Source organism: Mus musculus, chromosome 6 (genome assembly GCF_000001635.26).
Source record: "Mus musculus strain C57BL/6J chromosome 6, GRCm38.p6 C57BL/6J".
Classification (NCBI taxonomy): Eukaryota; Metazoa; Chordata; class Mammalia; order Rodentia; family Muridae; genus Mus; species Mus musculus.
In genome coordinates this window covers 11,385,234-11,405,807 of record NC_000072.6, presented here as the reverse complement: position 1 = coordinate 11,405,807, position 20,574 = coordinate 11,385,234, and positions in this window count along the sequence as shown.

Here is a 20,574-nt window from a genome sequence, read left to right as displayed (position 1 = left end):
TCAATAATTAATGTTCATTTTAAATTCTTTAGAGAATTCAAAGCAGTATACAATTGAAGGCAGTAGAGACAATAGAACATGGGATAACAGTTAATCCAAAAATTGATTAGATCCTACATTTAGATCCTCTACTAGTACTATGCTTAAGGATTACTGATGCTATCATTAATCAAATTATTCAACTGTTTCTTAGCAGAATGTAAGCAACTTGAAGGTTTTATGACTCTTATCTACTTATTCCAAGATAAATGCAAATTCTCTGGGTGTTAGTAATTGAACATACATGGATTAAATAATAATTTCAAATGTATAGCAAATACTTGGAAAGCATCACATACACACAAGCACACATATATTCCATATTTTAGACAATAGACCATAAATAACTAAACCTTCTTTTCTTAATTACCTTCTACAGTGACCACAACGTTTGATGAACAAATGAATATAATGTTAATATGCACACACATATGCATACACATATACTTGTTAGTAAGGTGTCTATCAGGTAATGTTGAGTTGGATTAATTTCATGTGTTTAACATGCATAAAGTAGCGAAATTTCATTTTAATAACAAATTACAAATTAAACCTGCTTTTTCAAATGCCTTCAGGCTGGAATGAAAGTTCTTTAGCAGAATATTTAATATAGCCTATATGAGGGTGATTAAATGAAGAATTTATGATATCTGGACTTATGGAATTGCATAAATATGAACTCAGTGACCAGAACAAGAGACATAGTTTTTCTTTTTCCTCTACTGTTGAATTCTGAGGCTGCCATACTTCAGGTTTAAATAGCGTCTGCATTCAGAAAGTTATTGAATTTAATCATTTTTTTTTTACTGTGATTAATCTTGAAAGCCTATCGTGTGTGTGTGTGTGTGTATGTGTGTGTATCTGTGTGTCTTTATGTGTGTCTGTGTCTTTGTGATAGCTATATTTAAATAGACAGAGAGAGGTAGATAGATAGATAGATAGATAGATAGATAGATAGATAGATAGATAGATAGATAGATAGGTAGGTAGGTAGATAGATGATGGTAGAATATGCGCTCGTATTTATGAATAAGAAAAATCAGAAAGATGTCTGAGATTTTGAAGGCTAGTTAAAGAGAAGTTCTGCCTTTGCTATTGGAAGGGTATTTTTATATTTTTCTCTCCGTTTCTGAGAAGACTTACATGGTTGACAATTTTGGAAGTGCTATTCCTTTTCTATGTCCTATGCACCAAAGATAATAGTTCTAGAAAACAATCATAGTCTTTATCATTAGAATATCTTTAATCTAACTCTATACTTTCAAAGGAAACATTATTAAGTAAATATTAAAAAAAAAAACCCAGTGCAGTAGAAACTCTAAAATATATGAGGGCAATTCTAATGAATTCTCCAAATAATGGGGCAGAAGGAGTCCCAACAGGACATCTCTTGTCACCAAGAAAAAACTCCCAGTACTGTAATTGGGTAACATTCAATTGAGTTGTTGGCCAAAGGGGACCATGGAAATTCCAAAACAGCCGTGGCTGTTGCCAAGACAACAGGATGCTCTCCACAATCTGACAGGAAAGCAAATTTGCTGAAGAAAACATCCACATAACCACTTAAATGTGGAGAGATCAAGCTGGTGCTTACATAGAACGTTCACCCCTACATTCTAGTGGTTTTGGTTTGAAAGTACTATTATGGGCTATCAAATGAGAAATGTAAACAACAATCAAGCCACAAATTCTTTGTTCAAAAATTCTGTTCTGTCTACAAAATATGCTACAGCATTGGTGAGAGAAAGCTTGTGGGAGTAGCCAATCAATGTCTGACATGACTTAAGGTCCTTTGAATGTGATGAAACACATACTGGATATAGCCTAGGTGACAAAGAACCAGAAGCTAGATAGCCCAGACATCTAGGTTCTTAAAAAACATTAGTGATAAAATGATGCTTGACGATATTCTGCTATACTCATAGATCAGTGCCTTATTCAGCCATCACCAGAGAATGTTCCTCCTGAAGCAGATGGGAACAAACACAGAGACCTCAGGCTCACAAGCAGACAATAAGGAGAGAGGGAGAGAGAAAGCGACAGAGAGAGAGAGAGGAAGAGAGAGAGAGAGAGGAAGAGAGAGAGAGAGAAAGAGAGAGAGAGAGAGAGAGAGAGAGAGAGGGAGAGAGAGAGAGAGATTAGAACACACTGTTCTAAATGAGTTGTCTCCACCAAATCCTTTCCTTTAGAGCTCAGGGAAGCCCATGGAAGAGGAGAGAGAAATAATGTAAAAGCCAGAGGAAAGATGGACAACAGGAGAACAAGTCTCTAAATCAGTCAGCAAAGCTCAAACAAATTCACAGAGACTAAAGCAGGAAGCACAGGGCCTACATGGGTCTGCACCAGGTCCTCTATTAATATGTTATAGCTTTCAGTTTAGTATTTTTATGGGACTTTGAAGTGTGTGAATGATTGGGTCTCTGGCTCTTGTGCTTTCTCTAAGGGCTCCTTTATTTTTCTGTTGGTTTGCCTTGTCCAACTTCAATAAGATGTTTTTTGTTTTACCTCATATTTTATTTTCTTATGTTGTTTTCTATAAGAAGCTTGTTTTTTTCTTACAAGAGACAGAAAAGGAATGGATCTAGATGGAAGGAAAGGTGTGGAGGAGCTGGAAGGAAGAGATTTGCTCTGTTATTAGAATATTTTGTATGAGAAAATAATATATTATCAGACAAATATATGAAATGCATATACATATATGCATACATATATAATATATATTATATATGTGTGTGTATGTTTCCTGTATATATATATATATATATACATACATACAGAAAAACTTTCTAACTTTCAAATTTTCACTGTATCAAGTCAATAAATAGCTGTATATCACACTTCCTGATCTGATTTTATGTATCAATCCATGCTTATAGCTAGGGCACTATGTTTCAAAAAAATAGGAATATAACTTCAGTAGGTATTAATAGTAAAATGACAAGTTGGATGTGGATGGTTGAGCATAGCTCAGAATTTTCTTCAGAGCTTGCATTCATAATAACCTCACTGGTACTTAATGGAAAACATTATGATTGACTCTGCTTTAAGAAATAAAATTCAAATAAGTAGTTTAAGAGTTTTATAAGGCATATGAAAATATCAATACAATTTTATTTTTGTAATATTACTATTACAGTGGGTTTTTTTTGTCTCTTCCAAAAGAGAATGTTGCTTTATTTTAAGAAATGGAATACTATGCCAAATTTTCATGCAATAAATTGTTTGTGTGTGTGTGTGTGTGTGTGTGTGTGTGTGTGTGTGTGTGTGTGTGTTAGAGAGAGACAGACAGACAGACAGACAGACACAAATACAGACACAGACACAGAGAAAAACAATCTGAGGAGAAACTTCAAAAAGATTAGTAGGTCTCAGCTTACCGAATTAATTTAAAGCATATTTTTTTTCTGTTCTGCTTTATCATGCACCTAGATTCAATCCATGTTTATTATGTTTACTACCGAATATCAATAATTCTGAGTGCTAAGAGCATAATGTTTGATCAGCAAACACTAAATTTTAGGATGATCTTGAATAATTCTTTATTTCTGTACCTGTAAAAATACTTTGTTAGTTTAAATGTCCGAAAAAAGTATGGTCAGCAGATAAAATCCAGGATAGCCAGAAAAATATATGTCTTATATATATAAAAAAAAAAACCTAATAGTGTTCATATTTTTCTAATATCACAAGTTACCAGTATCACATGATTTTTGAACATATCTTACCTAATTATTTTCTGTAGCTAGAAATCTTATATTTTTATTTATTGAATGTGTAAAAGAACTTTGGGATGACTTTTATTAGAGACTGCCCTACTAAAGTAATTTAAACTCATCAAAACTTGATATATCTTGCCCGAGATGGATGGTATAGAAGGAAAAGTGCCCACAAAACATGCCCAACTCAGGAATATCTATAATTTCCATGTAAATCCATAGATAATCATTGACACCAAAAAATACATGTTATATCATCAGTTAGTTGACAATTTTTCATTAAGAATGCAGATTTAGTTAATGTAATATTGGCAGTGCCAGAATAAACTACATTGGATACATAAGGAAACTCTTTCCCAAAGTAGCCAACCTTGTAGAAAAGCAATAAACTGAAAGTAATGAACACCAACAAGTTCAAGAAGGTGTGTGGAACCCTGAAAAAACTCCTGATGATTATCATCCTGACTCTTGTTTGGGTCTTTAAATATGAATAATTAATACCTTATGTTTGCTGCTGTTTTTATAGAGGACTACCAAACTGACAACTGATTTGGCATTATCACATTGGAAATATTTAGATATAAAGTCAGAATGAATACATGAAAACAAGGACACATTGAAACATCATTTCCCAATAATATTTGAATACATATCTTTTAGACTGTCATTACAGTTCTGGTTGGTTGTTCCCAAACACCTTTTTGATTGAAATCTTCACGATTCCACATACAGTATGCCTTTGAAATGCCACTTCATTTTGTACCTTCTATTATAAATGTCTATTATTGTAAGTTATTTTTGTTATTTCCCAGTTGTTTTGCCACAGAGAGCAGCCATTTATTATGATTATGGAAAAGGCTGGAGTGTGGGGAGAGGGACCACCTGAACTCATTTTTCAGTGGTCAGTGTCATTAGCATTAACCTTTTAAGATGCTCTGCCCCTGATATTTGGAAGAACTAGGGACAATTTTATCTAGGCAGAATTGCAGTTTTGACCTCTTGACCTTATCATGCTTGACTCTTACCTGTATTAATGATGATATTTGGTCAGGTCACCTTTCAGATGGTCATCTTAGGTTGAAAACGGGGCTTTTCTTTTCTTCTTCCAATCCCAGTAGGAATTAAGATAAATTAAAGATTAAAAAGAGTTTAAAGGTCCTTGGTCTACTTGATAGGATGCATCATTTCTCTTTGGAAGGAAGAGAGAAATTAACAAAATACATATTAATTTTATACATGTATATATTTTGCTCATTTTTATTCTTCATTGCCTTCTTGCATACCACTAGTGCTGAACCTCTCCTTCCTCCAAAACCCATCTTTCCCTCCTGTTTGCATATCCTTTGTTTATGTGTAATGCACTGACTTTTAGTAGGGCTGCTTGGTGAGCCTGGAACACCAGTTGCTATTCCACCTAAGAAAATGATGACTTCTTCTACATATCCCAACTCAGAAGCCAGTAATTGCCAATAACTCTTCGGGGTGGGGGGCATAAGAACCCATGAGCTTCTCCTCCAGGATGTACCACTTCTTAGTCTAAGACCAATCATTAAAATATTTTTACTTCTTCCTTCAGTCCTGAATTTTAAACAATTGTTGGTTCAGTGGACTTCAGAAAATCCCACTAAGAATCTTCTCAGCCATATCAAACCTATAGGCTTTACTGATAACAGAGTTTAGCACACTCAACACTATAATTAGGTGGTAATCACCACATTGAAGGTCATACCTGGAACAGTTTCCTGAGCAGTGGTGGTGAAGGCCTTGGGTACTTCTCTAGGGAAAATTAAGTTTGGAATATCTAAAGACTATAGATATCTCTACACTGGCAACAGTCATGTTGGATACATAAGGAAGCTAGTATACTTAATATTCTTAATATCCTTGTGTTTTTTATTTGAGGAACTGTAAAGATTATGACTTCAGCACCTGACATAGATACAGTTATTTGGAAGAAGGGGATAAACAGTCTTGTAGACCTGCTTTACAGAGGGAACCTGGCAATAAGCACAAAAGTAGGTTAATTATAGGAGATATTTTTGTAGGTCGAGAGGGTTGGGAAAACATATGGAATAGGAATTATAGATAATTTTCCTCAGAGGAGTACTGAAAATTGAATGTGTTTTTTTTTTTAACAGACCTCAAAAATCACATGTAACAGTTTTGATAACACAGAATTAAAAGGAAAAGGTGCTATTTTGCACTATTCTCCAACTATGTGGCAAATATGCAAATATTGAGCAATCTTGGGTGCTTCATTAAGGGAAGAGAGCTGAGGTCTTGATAGACACAGAAAGCCTCAATTCTATAGCTGTAACAAAGTAAACTTTCATATAATATTGAGATGTTCACATAATAAAGTGGATTTACTTATTTATAGTATGACCTTTAACATCCTTTATCCTTTTTCTTTTTCTAATATCTAAATCTATTTTCTAGGTACTTGCCATTTAAAATTAATCTAATTTTGATATTTAATTTTGAAGTACTTACATTCCTTTTTAATGATTTTATTACTATTCCTTCCTAATACTTGTACATTTAAATAATCTTTTCATTATTAGTTTTAGATCTAATGAAGATGTTGAAATGAGAACCCAATTTTATCCTCTATAGGCATTTTAAAACATTCTGCCAAGTCTTTGATCATAATTCCACATTTATATTCTTAATAAAATATTAGTGGGTCTAAAAGTGATCATTTCAATACTAATTTGAATGCATTTTTCAAATTATATGGCATCACTTCAGAACCTTAAATTTTCATAGCATTTTAAAGAATCTTAAACACCACTCTTTTCATTATAATATAACTAACCTTTAATTTTGCATATCAGTTCTCCTAATTAATCAGTTTTCTTAGTTCAGAGAATCAAATGCTCATAGAGCAAATGCCAAGCTGAAATTAACATGTTTAGAAGTAAGCAGCGTGATGGCGAACTGGAGTCATCAATACGCAAATGCTACTAAGAAAAGATTTCCTGAGTATTTGAAGATCATTGAAAAATGCTGAGACAGTTTTGAAAGCCTTCTTGTCCTCAAAAGCTTAGAGTTTGATTCTGTACTGTTGAGACCTGAGACTTTTTCCTTTGTATGTTAAAAATATATACTGAAGTACAAATATTTCAATCTAAAACAGGAGCTACTTTAGGGACTAATAAGTTTTGAACAGATTCTACACAATTGGAGTTTGATACAGCGTGTAATCATATATGGAACATATCAATTTTACTAATAAATTGTAGTTGTTTGCATGCGAATGCCAGCAATAAAATGGACAGCAGATTTTTCTTGATTTTCCTTTGGTTTTTGATGCAGACAGACAGGAGTTGAAGTAGATCTTAATTTGCATCTAGCCAAGAGGATGTAAGAAAAAAAAAAGATCGCTTAATGCTTTAGAAAACATTAATTTCCAAAAGGCTTTAAAATGGTATGTGTTTTAGTTCCCCACTTTAGGTGTTTAGTCAGTTCATTTTGTTTATCACACCATTTTGTTTCCATGGGAAGATGACTTAGAAGCAGTCTTATCTTCAAGAATAAATGATCCCATTTCATAGAACAAAGATACCACAAATTTAGCATTCCAACGTAAGATTGAATTAATAACCAAAGCTGATGTGTTTTAAATGACTCGTAAATACATTTGCTTATAGCTCATTTATAAATAATTTTACATTTTTATGTTTAAGGAGCACACTGAAGCTGAATAGGATGTTTTGATAATTTCTCTCTGTGACTTTGTTATTATTTTAGGAAAAGCTTCTTATTTTGCATCTAGATCTTGTACATTGATACTTTGCTGCTGTTATTTTTCATATGTTGATGAGTTTTCTGGTAGGAAGAGTCTTGGGGATTGTACTGGCTAGTTTTGTGTCAACTTGACACAACTGGAGTTATCACAGAGAAAGGAGCTTCACTTGAGGAAATGCCTCCATGAGATCCAACTGTAAGGAATTTTCTCAGTTAGTGATCAAGGGGGAAAGGCCCCTTGTGGGTGGAACCATCTCTGGGCTGGTAGTCTTGGGTTCTGTAAGAGAGCAGGCTGAGCAAGCCAGGGGAGGCAAGCCAGTAAAGAACATTCCTCCATGGCCTCTGCATCAGCTCCTGCTTCCTGACCTGCTTGAGTTCCAGTCCTGACTTCCTTGGTGATGAACAGCAGTATGGAAGTGTAAGCTGAATAAACCCTTTCCTCCCCAAACTGCTTCTTGGTTATGATGTTTGTTTAGGAATAGAAACCCTGACTAAGACAGGGATCTTTAAGGAATAGAATCAAACCATGGCATCTGCAAATGATCCATTAATTTGGGTTTTCTCAACTATTGTTCTAATTTTTTTTTTCTTTATTGCAAATACTATTACTCTGGCTAAGAGTTATGCAATATAAGTTGGAAACTGTGAACCACAAACACTTTCTTGAACTTATATTAAAATAGTTCACCTTTTGTCTGCTGAATATAATCTATCCATATATCTAATTATCTATATCCTTAATAATATAATAAAATATCAATTAATATAATATAATTAAATAAATAATAAAATTAATAAAAATAATCTCCTAAATAAAATAATAGACGCCTTTAAAAAGGAAATGAATAAATCAAGAAAACACAAAGTGAGGAGATCCTTGAGGTAAACAATCTAGGTAAGAACCAGAAAGTGCAGATGCAAGCATCAGCAACAGAATATAAGAACTGGAAGAGAGAATCTCAGGAATAGAAGACACCATAAAAGGAATTGATACATGTTAAATGTTAAAAGATAAATGAAAACATTAAATGTAAAAAGATTTCTGTAGCCTCACAAGAGACAGCTATATCAGGGTCCTTTCAGCAAAATCTTGCTAGTGTATGCAATGGTGTCAGGGTTTGGAGGCTGATCATGGGATTGATCCCAGGGTGTGGCAGTCTCTAGATGGTCCATCCTTTCGTCTCAGCTCCAAACTTTGTGTCTGTAACTCCTTTTATGGGTGTTTTGTTCCCAATTCTAAGAAGGGGCAAAGTGTCCACACTTTGGTCTTCTTCCTTCTTGAGTTTCATGTGTTTTGCAAATTGTATCTTGTATCTTGGGTATTCTAAGTTTCTGGGCTAATGTCCACTTATCAGTGAGTAGGTGCCTGGCAAACACAGAAGTGGATGCTCACAGTCAGCTATTGGATGGAACACAGGGCCCCCAGTGGAGGAGCTAGAGAAAGTACCCAAGGAGTTAAATGGGTCTGCAACCCTATAGGTGGAACAACAATATGAACTAACCAGTACCCTCCAGAGCTCGTGTTTCTAGCTGCATATGTAGCAGAAGATGGCCTAGTTGGCCATCACTGGGAAGAGAGGCCCTTGGTCTTGCAAACTTTATATGCCTCAGTACAGGGAAATGCCAGGGCCAAGAAGTGGGAGTGGGTGTGGGGGGGTATGGGGGACTTTCTGGATAGCATCTGAAATGTAAATGAAGAAAATACCTAATTTTTAAAAAAGGATTTCTGTAATATAATATCTCAGAGATTTGGGACACTATGAAAAGACTACACAGAAGAATATTTGGAATAGAAGAAGACTCCCAACTCAAAGGCCTAGAAAATATCTTCAGCAAAAATCATAGAAGGAAATTTCCTTAACTAAAAGGGATGGCTCTAAATGTACAAGAATTTTACCAAACATTAAATAGATTTTTCTAAAAAAGAAAATCCTCCCATCATGTAATAATAAAAATGCTAAATGTACAGAATAAATAAAACAATATTAAGAGTGGCAAGGGAAAAAGGCCAAGTAATATATAAAAGCAGACCTATTATAATTACACTAGACTTCTAAGAAGATATCCTATAAAACAAAAGATGCTAGACCAATATCTTGTAGTCTCTGAGAGACCACAGGTACCAGCTCAGATTACTATAGTCTGCAAAATTTTAAATCACTGTAGATGGACAAATCAAGATATCCCATGATAAAACTAAATTTAAACAATATCAATCCAGAAAGCCAACCCTAGGAAAATGGTAGAAGAAAAAAAACTACAATCTAAGAAAGGTAACTGCACTGAAGACAACACAGTGAATAATAATTCCACATCAGCCAAAATAAAGAAGGCACATACATGCACATATACACATACACAAAGACATACATACACAATACCACTACCAAAATCAAAGTTACAGAAATTAACAATCATGAGTCTTTAACATTTCTCAACATCAATAGAATAAATTCACCGTAAAAAGACACAGACTATCAGAATGATTGCAGAAACAAGATCCATCATTCTTCTACATACAAGAAACACACATCAATATCAAAGATAGAAATTACCTCAGTATATGGCTGGAAAAAATTTTCCAAGCAAATGAACCAAAGAAACAAGATGGAATAGCTGTTGTAATACTTAATAAAATATATTTTCAACCAAAATAAATCAAAAGTGGTGGTAAAAAGCCATTTGTACTCATCCAAGAAAAAAATCTAGTAAGATTCTCAATTCTAAATATTTATGCCCCAAATGCAAGGACACCCACATTCATAAAAGAAACATTACTAAAGCTTGAATCACAAGTGAATCCAAAATATTAATATCAGGAGACTTCAATACCCTACTCTCACCAATGGACAGGCCATGCAGAAAAAACTAAACAGAGAAAACTGGAACTAACAGACATTGTGATTCAAATGGACCTAAAATATCTACAGAATATTTTACACAGATACAAAACAATATACTTTCTTTTCAGTACCTCAGGGAATGTTAGTCACCAAGCAAGTTTCAACACATACAATAGCATTGAAATAACCCCAGTATCTTATCAAACTACCATGGATTGATGCTGAAATTCAAGCAGAAAGAACAGAAGATTACAAACTCATGAAAAATGGACAACTCTCTGTCCAATGACCACTGAGTAAAGGAAGAAATGAAGAAAGAAATAAGGAATTTCTAGAATTCAATGAAAATGAATGCATACCACATCTAAACTAATAGGACACAATAAAAGTGCTCCTAGACCTTCAAAGATCTCATGTCAATACTCCTTTAATGCCGCTTCTGTCTCTGACAAGCAGAAAAGAGATGACACAGCATTCTTCTCAAAGTAGTTTATTCAGGAACCTTTCAACATGCATTCAGGGAAGAAATCTCTCTTGCCCCCAATCACAGCCCCTTATATAACCCCTCTACCATGCCCCACCAGCCCAGTCCACGTAATCTCAGCCCATTGGCCAGAATCATCACTTGTCATATGGTCTGATCTTGCATCATGGTGCACCTGTGCAGTTCACCCAGTGGACTTGGCTTAATCAGGGTGTATGGGGAAGTCAGGTGCAAGTCATGAGACTTGGTTACAGTCATGGGCACCATCTTGGGACCGCTGCCACACCCGCTCCTCACACCTCAAACTATTCTACAAAATGAAAACAGAAGGAACATTGTCAAAACAATTTTATGAGGCCACAGATACTCTCATATATAAGCCACACAGAGACTCAAGGAAAGAAGAGACTTTTATCCCTTATGAACATTCATACAAAATTTGACTGATACAGAACAAAATACAAACTGGATCCAAGAACATATCAGAAACATCATTCAACATGATCAAATAGGCTTTCAGTGATGCGAACATAGTTCAACATATGAAAATCCATTAATTTAATCCATCATAAGGTACAATATGTAAAACATATGAAACTGAAGAAGAACGAAGACCAAAGTGTGGACACTTTGCTCATTCTTAGAATTGGAAACAATCACCCATGGAAGGAGTTACAGAGACAAAGTTTGGAGCTGAGACAAAAGGATAGTCCATCAAGAGACTGCCATATCCAGGTATCCATCCCATAATTAGCCTCCAAACGATGACACCATTGCATACACTAGCAAGCCTTTGTTGCAAGGACGGTGATATAGCTGTCCCTTGTGAGACTAGGCCGGGGCCTAGCAAACACAGAAGTGGATGCTCACAGTCAACTATTGGATGGATCACAGGGCCCCCAATGGAGGAGCTAGAGAAAGTACCCAGGGAGCTAAAGAGATCTGCAACCCTATCGGTGGAACAACATTATGAACTAACCAGTACCCCAGAGCTCTTGACTCTAGCTGCATATGTATCAAAAGATGGCCTAGTCGGCCATCACTGGAAAGAGAGGCCCATTGGTCAGGCAAACTTTATATGCCCCAGTACAGGGGAACGCCAGGGCCAAAAAATGGAAATGGATAGGTAGGGGAGTGGGGGGGGGGAGGGGGTGGGAGACTTTTGGGATAGCATTGGAAATGTAATTGAAGAAAATACATAATAAAAAATGGAAAAAAAACAAATCTAAAGAAAAAAATCCATAAGATCATCTCATTATATACTGAAATAGCCTTTGACACAATTCAGCAATTCCTCATTATAAAGGTGATACCTAAAAACATTAAAGTCAATATACAGCAAGCCAATCACAAATACCAAATTAGATGGAGAGAAATTTAAAGCAATTCTACTAAAATCAGGGACAAGACAAGGCTGTCTACGCTCTTTGTATATTTAACATCTTCAGTCATCAGGAAAATGGAAATCAAAACACCTCTGAGATTCCATCTTACACACACCAGAATGCCTAAGATAAAAAACTCAAGTCATAGTACATGTTGGCCAGGATGTAGAGAAAGGGGAACACTCCTTCACTGATGGTGGGAGTACAAACTTTTACATTCACGTTAAAAATCAGTTTGATGGTTCCTCAGAGAATTGGAAATAGATCCTCAAGATCTAGTTATACCACCACTGGGCGTATACCCAAAAAGAAGCTCCATCATACCACATGGACACATTGCTCAACTATGTTCATAGCAGCTTTATTCATAGTAACTAGAACAACCTAGATGCCCTCAACTGAAAAATTGATAAAGAAAGTGTCATATATTTATATACTGGAGTATTACTCAGCCATTAAAATAACATCATGAAATTTGTAGACAAATAGATGAAACTAGAAAGATCATGCTGTGTGATGTAACCCAGAAAAACAAATATGGTATATACTTATAAGTGGGTAGTATTCATGAAATAAAAGACAATCATGTTAGGAACCATAGGGCCAAAGAAGCTAGGTAAGAAAGATGCTCTAAGGGCCCAGGGTTGGGGGTTTGGGGGAATACAACTCTCACCAAGAAGGTATATCAATAAATCCTAATGCTTCAATGTCTGTTTATATTTTGAAATATAGAAAAATTGGTTAAAAGGCTATTAAGGTAGATTCTACTGTTAAAAGAAGAGGAATTTATGAAAGAGTCAGTCAAGATCATGTGAATGCACAGAAAGAATAAAGCTACATAGAGGCCAAAAAGACAGAACTAAGAAAAACATATCTGTGATACCATTACTCAAAATCAGTAAGAATTAAGAGCAAATAAATATCTGTTGTTATCATATCTAGTCTGCTGTCTTTTACTATAGCCACTTTCTTATCATTAACACCATTACTAAGAGGATGGTTTCTACAAAGAAATTCATCTTGAATAGAGACTACGGCAACTACAGTAGCATCAGGATCATAGTAACCATGATTGGAATCTCATTGAGAAGGAGAAATAGATTAGACATAAGAGGTGGCTGGAAGGGAGGGAATTGAATAGGAAAGAGGTGAGAAGGGGAAGAGGAGGGATCGAGAGGAGATGGAGGGAGAGGGTACTTGGACAGACAAGTATCTTGATGGTACACCTCTGGGATGAGCTAGAAACCTAGGACAATGGAAACTCTCAGGAATCTATGAGAATGATCCTTGTTTAGACTCTTATCAATGAGAGATATGGAGTCTGAATAACCTCTATAACCAGGCAAGACTTACAGTGTAGTGATTAGAACACCAACCCAGCCACACAAGCTTAGACCCACAATTAGTCCTGCCTACAAGATATGCAGGGGTAAAAGATGAAACAGAATTTTAGGGAAGGGTCAACAAATGACTGACCCAGCTTGAGACTCAAGAGGGAGTTGACCCCTGACACTATTAATGATGTTCTGCTTATAGATAGGAGCCTGGCATAATTTTCATCAGAAACGTCTCACTTAGCAACTGATAGAAACTGAGGCAGAGACCCACAGTCAAATATTAAGTGGATCTTGGAAAATCCTGATCGGGAAGAAGTATTGAAGGAGCCATAGGGGTTTGAGACACCAAAGGAAAACATACAGAGTCTACTAATCTTGGTCTATAGTGGATTACGAAGACTGAACTGCAAACCAGAGAACATGCATGGTACAGATCTAGGCTCTGTGTATATAACTGTTGTTCAGCTGAGTCTTTATATGAAAATCCGTAAGTGGGAGCAGGGATTGTATGTGACTATACTGCCTACCTCTGGAACACCTTGCCCTAACTGTGCTGACTTGTCTAGCCTCAATAGAAGATGAAGCACCTAATCTTACTGCAGCTTGACATGCAAAGGCAGATTGATATGCATGGGAGACCTCCCCTTTTATGAGGAGAAGGGAGGGTGGGTGGATGTGGAGGGAGGGAAATGAGAACCAGAGACTGGGAGGAGAGGAGGGAGGGGGAAGCTAAGATGGGGATGTAAAGTAAATAAATAACTTAATAAAAATTATTACTGTAGGTGAGATGTGTGCAATATAGTAGATAAGAGCTAAGGCACCATGAGCTCATTCTTGATTTTATAGTAAATTAGTTCACCTATTCATTAAATATAATTTTGGTTGTAGATTTTTCATAGATATCCTTTCTGATATTGAGAAAAGTGTTTTCCGTTCCTAGTTTCTTAAAGGATTTAATTTTTTTTCTTCTTCAGTTTATATTATATTTCAATATGAAAGGATGTTAAAAGTTTCTAAGAGATTTTTTTTGTCCATGGGATTAAACATGTAAGTTTTGCCCTTTTCTATTATAACAATTAATATAATATTTTATATGTATTGATTTGCATATTTCAAACCAAGTTAACATCTCTGGAAAGAAAGCAACTTGGGTTTTATCCTTTAAAGGTGTTCCTAATTTCTCTTCAAATGTTTTATTGAGAACATGTTTGTCTTAGGGTTTGAAAAAATAGTGACCAAAAAGCAAGATTGGGAGGAAAGGGTTTATTCAACTCATATTTCCAACATTACTGTTCATCACCAGAGGAAGTCAGTACTGGAACTCAAACAGGTCAGGAAGCAGGACCTGATGCAGAGGCCATGGAGAGATGTTACTGGCTTGGTTCCCCTGGCTTACTCAGCTTGCTCTCTTATAGAACCAGCCCAGAGATGACACTACCCATAATAGACTAGGTCCTCCCCCCTTGATCACTAGTTGATAAAATGCCTTACATCTAGGTCTTGTGGAGGCATTTCCTCAACTGAGGCTCCTTTCTCTATGATACCTTCAGCTTGTGTCAAGTTGACGTATAAAATGAGCCAGTACAATTGACCCCTTGTCAACTTGACACACAAATACATCACTATTACGCCTCAACATTTACATTCTTATTCATTCCCAAGATCTAAATAATTTTAAAAGTCTCACAGTCTTTACAAATTCTTATGTATTAAATTTTCAATCCCTTTAAGTTATCAAATCTTTTTGCCTAATATTCATTTATCAGTGAGTACATACCATGTGTGTTCTTTTGTGACTGAGTTACCTGACTCAGAAAGATATTTTCTAGATCAATCCATTTGCCTGCGAGTTTCATGAAGTCATTGTTTTTAATAGCTGAGTAGTATTCCACTGTGTAAATGTGCCACATTTTCTGTATGTATTCCTCTGTTGAAGGACATCTGGGTTCCTTCTAGCTTCTGGGTATTATAAATAATGAACATAGTAGAGCATGTGTCCTTATTACATGTTGGAGCTTCTTTTGGGTAAATGCCCAGGAGTGGTAGTGGTATAGCTGGGTCCTCAGTTAGTACTATGTCCGGTTTTCTGAGGAACTGTCAAACTGATTTCCAGAATGATTGTAGCAGCTTCAAATCCCACCAGAAATGGAGAATGGAGGAGGGTTCCTCTTTCTTCACATCCTTGCCAGCATCTGCTGTCACCTGAGGTTTTCTTTCTTTCTTTCTTTCTTTCTTTCTTTCTTTCTTTCTTTCTTTCTTTCTTTCTTTCTTTCTTTCTTTCTTTCTTTCTTTCTTTCTTTCTTTTTTAATATTTTATACTTCATATTCCATTCCTTCACTCCATTCACACTCCAACTGTTCCACATCCCATACCTCCTCCCCATCCCCCTGTCACCACATGGATGAGCCCACCCTCCACCCCACATGACCTTTAACCTCCCTGGGGCCTCTAGTCTCTTGAGGGTTAGGTGCATAATCTCTGAATGAACACAGACCCAGAAGTCCTCTACTGTATGTATATTGGGGGCCTTATATCAGCTGGTGTATGCTGTCTGTTTGGTGGTTCAGCTTTTGAGAGATCTCAGGGGTCCAGATGAATTGAGATGCTGGTCTTCCTGCAGGATCACCATTCTTCTCAGCTTCTTTCATCCATCCCTAATTCAAGTACAGGGCTCTGCAGCTTCTGTCAATTGGTTGGGTGCAAATATCTGCATCTGATTCTATCAGCTGCTTGTTGGGTCTTTTGGAGGGCAGTTATGATAGGTCCCCTTTTGTGAGCAATCCATACCCTTGACCTTCCCTTGATCTGGATCCCACTTTGGGCCAGTCACCGCACCTTCTTTCCTAGGCTCCTCTCCATTTCCATCCCTGTAAATCATTCAGAAAGGAACAATTATGAGTCAGTGTTGTGGCTGTGAGATGGTCCTCCTCTACCTCATTTGATGTTCTGTCTTCCTGCTGGAGGTGGGCTCTATAAGTTCCCTCTCCCTATTGTTGGGCATTTCATTTAAGGCCCCTCCCTTTGAGTCCTGGGAGTCTTTCACCTTCCAGGTCTCTGGTGCACACTGGAGGGTCCCCCCAACCTCCTATCTCCCAAGGTTGCCTGTTTCCACTCTTTCTTCTGGCCATCAGGGCTTCAGTCTTTTTCCCTTATCCAATACCAGATTAGATTCCTTTCCCCCCCACTCCACACTCTCCCTGCACCTGTCCACTTTCACTCCCAGGTCCCTTCCTTCCTACCCACTTGTGATTGATTTCTTCTCTCTCCCAAGTGGGACTGAGGCATCCTTACTTGGTCACTTCAGCTTGTGGACCTTTTTGACTTCTGTGGACTATATCTTGGGTATTGTGTCTTTTTTTTCCCTAATATCCACTTTTAGTGAGTACATAACATGCATGTCCCTTTGTGTCATGAACAGGAAATAAAGGGAGAGATGATCCAAGGTCAGCCAGAGCTCAGGAGCTCTGGATGGGTGGACACAGGGGACTGCTGCGTACTCTCCAAGCCGCCCGGGTGGGCATCTGGCTGTGTGAAGCCATGGAACCCCAGTCTTAAGGGGGTATGAAGGGGAAGCAGAACTGGGTCCCTGGGCCTCACAGAAGCCAGAGATGACAGGTTCTAGCTCTTGGGAATCACAGGAGTTGCTGGACACTGCGGAAGAGAATAGGTGGGGGTGCTGGGTGTGGCTCCGTCTGCCCTGGGGTTGAAGGTAAAAGAGGCAGGCTGAGAAGGAGATGATGGGTGGTTTCCAGGTGAGTGAGAGTCTTTGTTCGAGCCTGGCAGCTGGAGGGGAAGGCCTATTCCATCACTCCAGCATAGCAAGTCTAGATGAAAGAAGGCACTCTATGGTTTAGAGCTTTATTGTAAGAGAGAGAGAGAGAGAGAGAGAGAGAGAGAGAGAGAGAGAGAGAGAGAGAGAGAGAGAGAGAGAGAGAGAGAGAGAGAGAGAGAAGGCCAGCCATGGCCATGTAGAGATAGAGGAGAAAGTAGGAGTAGAGAGAAAGGAAGAGAAGCAAGAGAAGCAAGAGAATGGAAAGAGACAAAAGAGAGAAAGGAGGGGCCAAACAGCCCCTTTTATAGTGTGCTGTGCTATCTTGCTTTTGCAGGGTAACTGTGGGGAGGAGCATACCTGGCTATTGCAAGGTAACTGTGAGGGTGGAGTCTGGACAGCCTATGTCACTGATGGCCACAGAATGATGGAGTACAGGGCTTATGGTGTCAGGCATTTGTGTCTGTGGGCATAGCTCACTGTTTCATCCCTTGTAGGATTTTCTACTGGGTCTCTGGAGTAAGCCTCACTCCACCAAAACACAGGATGTCTTTTGCAATCCCACAGTTTTGTGTCTGAATTACCTCACTCAGGATGATATTTTCTAGTTCCATCCATTTACCTGCAAAACTCAGGATGTCCTCATTCTTAATAGCTGAATAGTATTCCATTGTGTAAATGAACCACATTTTCTGTATCCATTCTTCTGCCATGGGACATCTGGGTTGTTTCTAGCTTCTGGCTACCACAAATAAGGCTGCAATGTACATAGTGGTACATGTTCCCCTGTGCCATGGTAGGACATCTTTGGGCATATTCTCAAGAGTGGTGTAGCTGGGTCATCAGGTAGATATATTTCCAATTTTCTGAGGAACTGCCAGATTGATTTCCAGAGTGGTTGTACCAGTTTGAAATCCCACTAGCAATGGAGGAGTGTTCTTCTTTTTCCACATAATCTCCAACATGTGTTGTCACCTGAGGTTTTGATCTTAGCCATTCTGATTGGTGTAAGGTGGGATCTCAGGGTTGTTTTGATTTGTATTTCTCTGATCACTAAGGACATTTGAACATTTCTTTAGGTGCTTCTGAGCCATTTGAGATTCTTCAGTTGTAAATTCTCAGTTTAGATCAATACCCCATTTTTTGATTAGGTTGTTTGTTTTTTGGTGACTAACTTCTTGAGTTCTTTATATATTTTGGATATATAGTCCACTATCAGATGTGGGGTTCTTGATCTTAGACCATAAGCCATTGGAGTTCTGTTTTAGAAATTTCCTCTTGTTCAAATGAGTGCAAGGCTCTTCCCTACTTTCTCTTCTATTAGCTACAGTGTATCTGGTTTTATGTTGAGGTCCTTGATCCACTTGGACTTGAGCTTTGTACAAGGTGACAAATATGAGTCTATTTTCATTCTCCTACATACAGCCAGCCAGTTATACCAGCACCATTTATTGAAGATGCTTTCTTTTTTCCATTGTATATTTTTGGTGTCTTTGTAAAGATCAAGTGACCATAAGTGTGTGATTTTATTTCTTTGTCTTCAATTCTATTCCATTGGTCAATGTGTATGTGTCTGTACCAATACCATGCAGTTTTTATCACTATTTCTCTGTAGTAAAGCTTGAGGTCAGGGATAGTAATTCCCCCAGTTGTACTTTTATTGTTAAGGGGAAACAAATAGATGTTTTCGCTATTATGGGTTTTTGCCTTTCCAGATGAATTTGAGAATTGCTCTTTCCAAGTCTTTGAAGAATTGTGTTGGGATTTTGATGGGGATTGCATTGAATCTATAGATTGCCTTTGGTAGAATGGCCATTTTTACAATGTTAATTCTGCCAAACCATGAGCATGGGAAATATCTTCATTTTCTAATATATTCTTAGATTTCTTTCTTGAGTGACTTGAAGTTATTGTCATACAGGTCTTTCATTTGTTTGGTTAGAGTTACTCCAAGATATTTTATACTATTTGTGGCTATTGTGAAGGGAGGTCTTTCTCTAATTTCTCAGCCTGTTTATCCTTTGTATAAAGGAAAGCTACTGATTTATTTGAGTTAATTTTATATCCATCCACTTTGTTGAAGTTGTTTATCAGCTGGAGAAGTTATGTGGTAGAACTTTGGGGGTTGCTTATGTATACTATCATATCAACTGCAAGTAGTGATAACTTTATTTCCTCTTTACCAATTTGTATCCCCTTGATCTCTTTTTGTTGTCTCATTGTTCTAGCTAGCACTTCTAGTTCTATATTGTGTAAATATGGGGAGAGTGGAAATCCTTGTCTTGTCCCCGACTTCAGTGGGATTGCTTCAAGCATATCTCCATTTAATTTCATATTGGCTATTTGTTTGCAGTAAATTGCTTTTATTATGTTTAGGTATGGGCCTTGATTTACTGGTATCTCCAATACTTTTAACATGAAGTATGTTGTATTTTGTCAAATGCTTTTTCTCCATGTAAGGAGATGGCCATGTGATTTTTTTCTTTGAGTTTCTTTATATAGATGATTACATTAATGGATTTTCATATATTAAGCCAACCTTTTATCCCTGAGATGAAGCCTACTTCAATGTGGTAAATAGTGGTTTTGATGTGTTCTTGGATTCAGTCAATTTCTTCCAGCTTTTCCCTAGTTCAACCACCAGGATCAACTGCTTCTTACCATTGTTTGGGAGTAAATATCTGCATCTGACTCAGCTGCATGTTGGGTCTTTCAAAGGACAGTTATGGTAGGCCCATTTTTATGAGCACACCATAGCATGAGTAACAGTGTCAGGCCTTGTGGCCTCCCTTGGACTGGATCCCAATTTGGCCATGTCACTAGACATTCTTTTCCTCAGGCTTTTCTTTATTTTTGTCACTGCATTTGTTTCAGACAGGAGTTATTTTGGATCAAAGTTTTTGACTGTGGGATGACATGCCTATCCCTCCACCTGATGCCCTTTCTTTCTACTGGAAGTAGGATCAATAAGTTCCCTTTCACCCACCATAGGGCATTCTATCTAAGGGCCCTCCCTTTGAGTCCTGAAAGTGGATATTAGCCAAAAAAGTACAGAATACCCAGGATTCAATAAACAGAACTCAAGAAGGCTAACAAGCTGAAGGGTCCAAGTGAGGATGCCTCAATCCTACTTTGGAGAGAGAAGAAAGCAATCATAGGAGAGCGGTAGGGACCTGTTTGAGCAAGGGGACTGGGAGGGGAAGAGGTGAACATGATTAGGTATTGGGTGTGAGGAACTGGACTGAAGCTC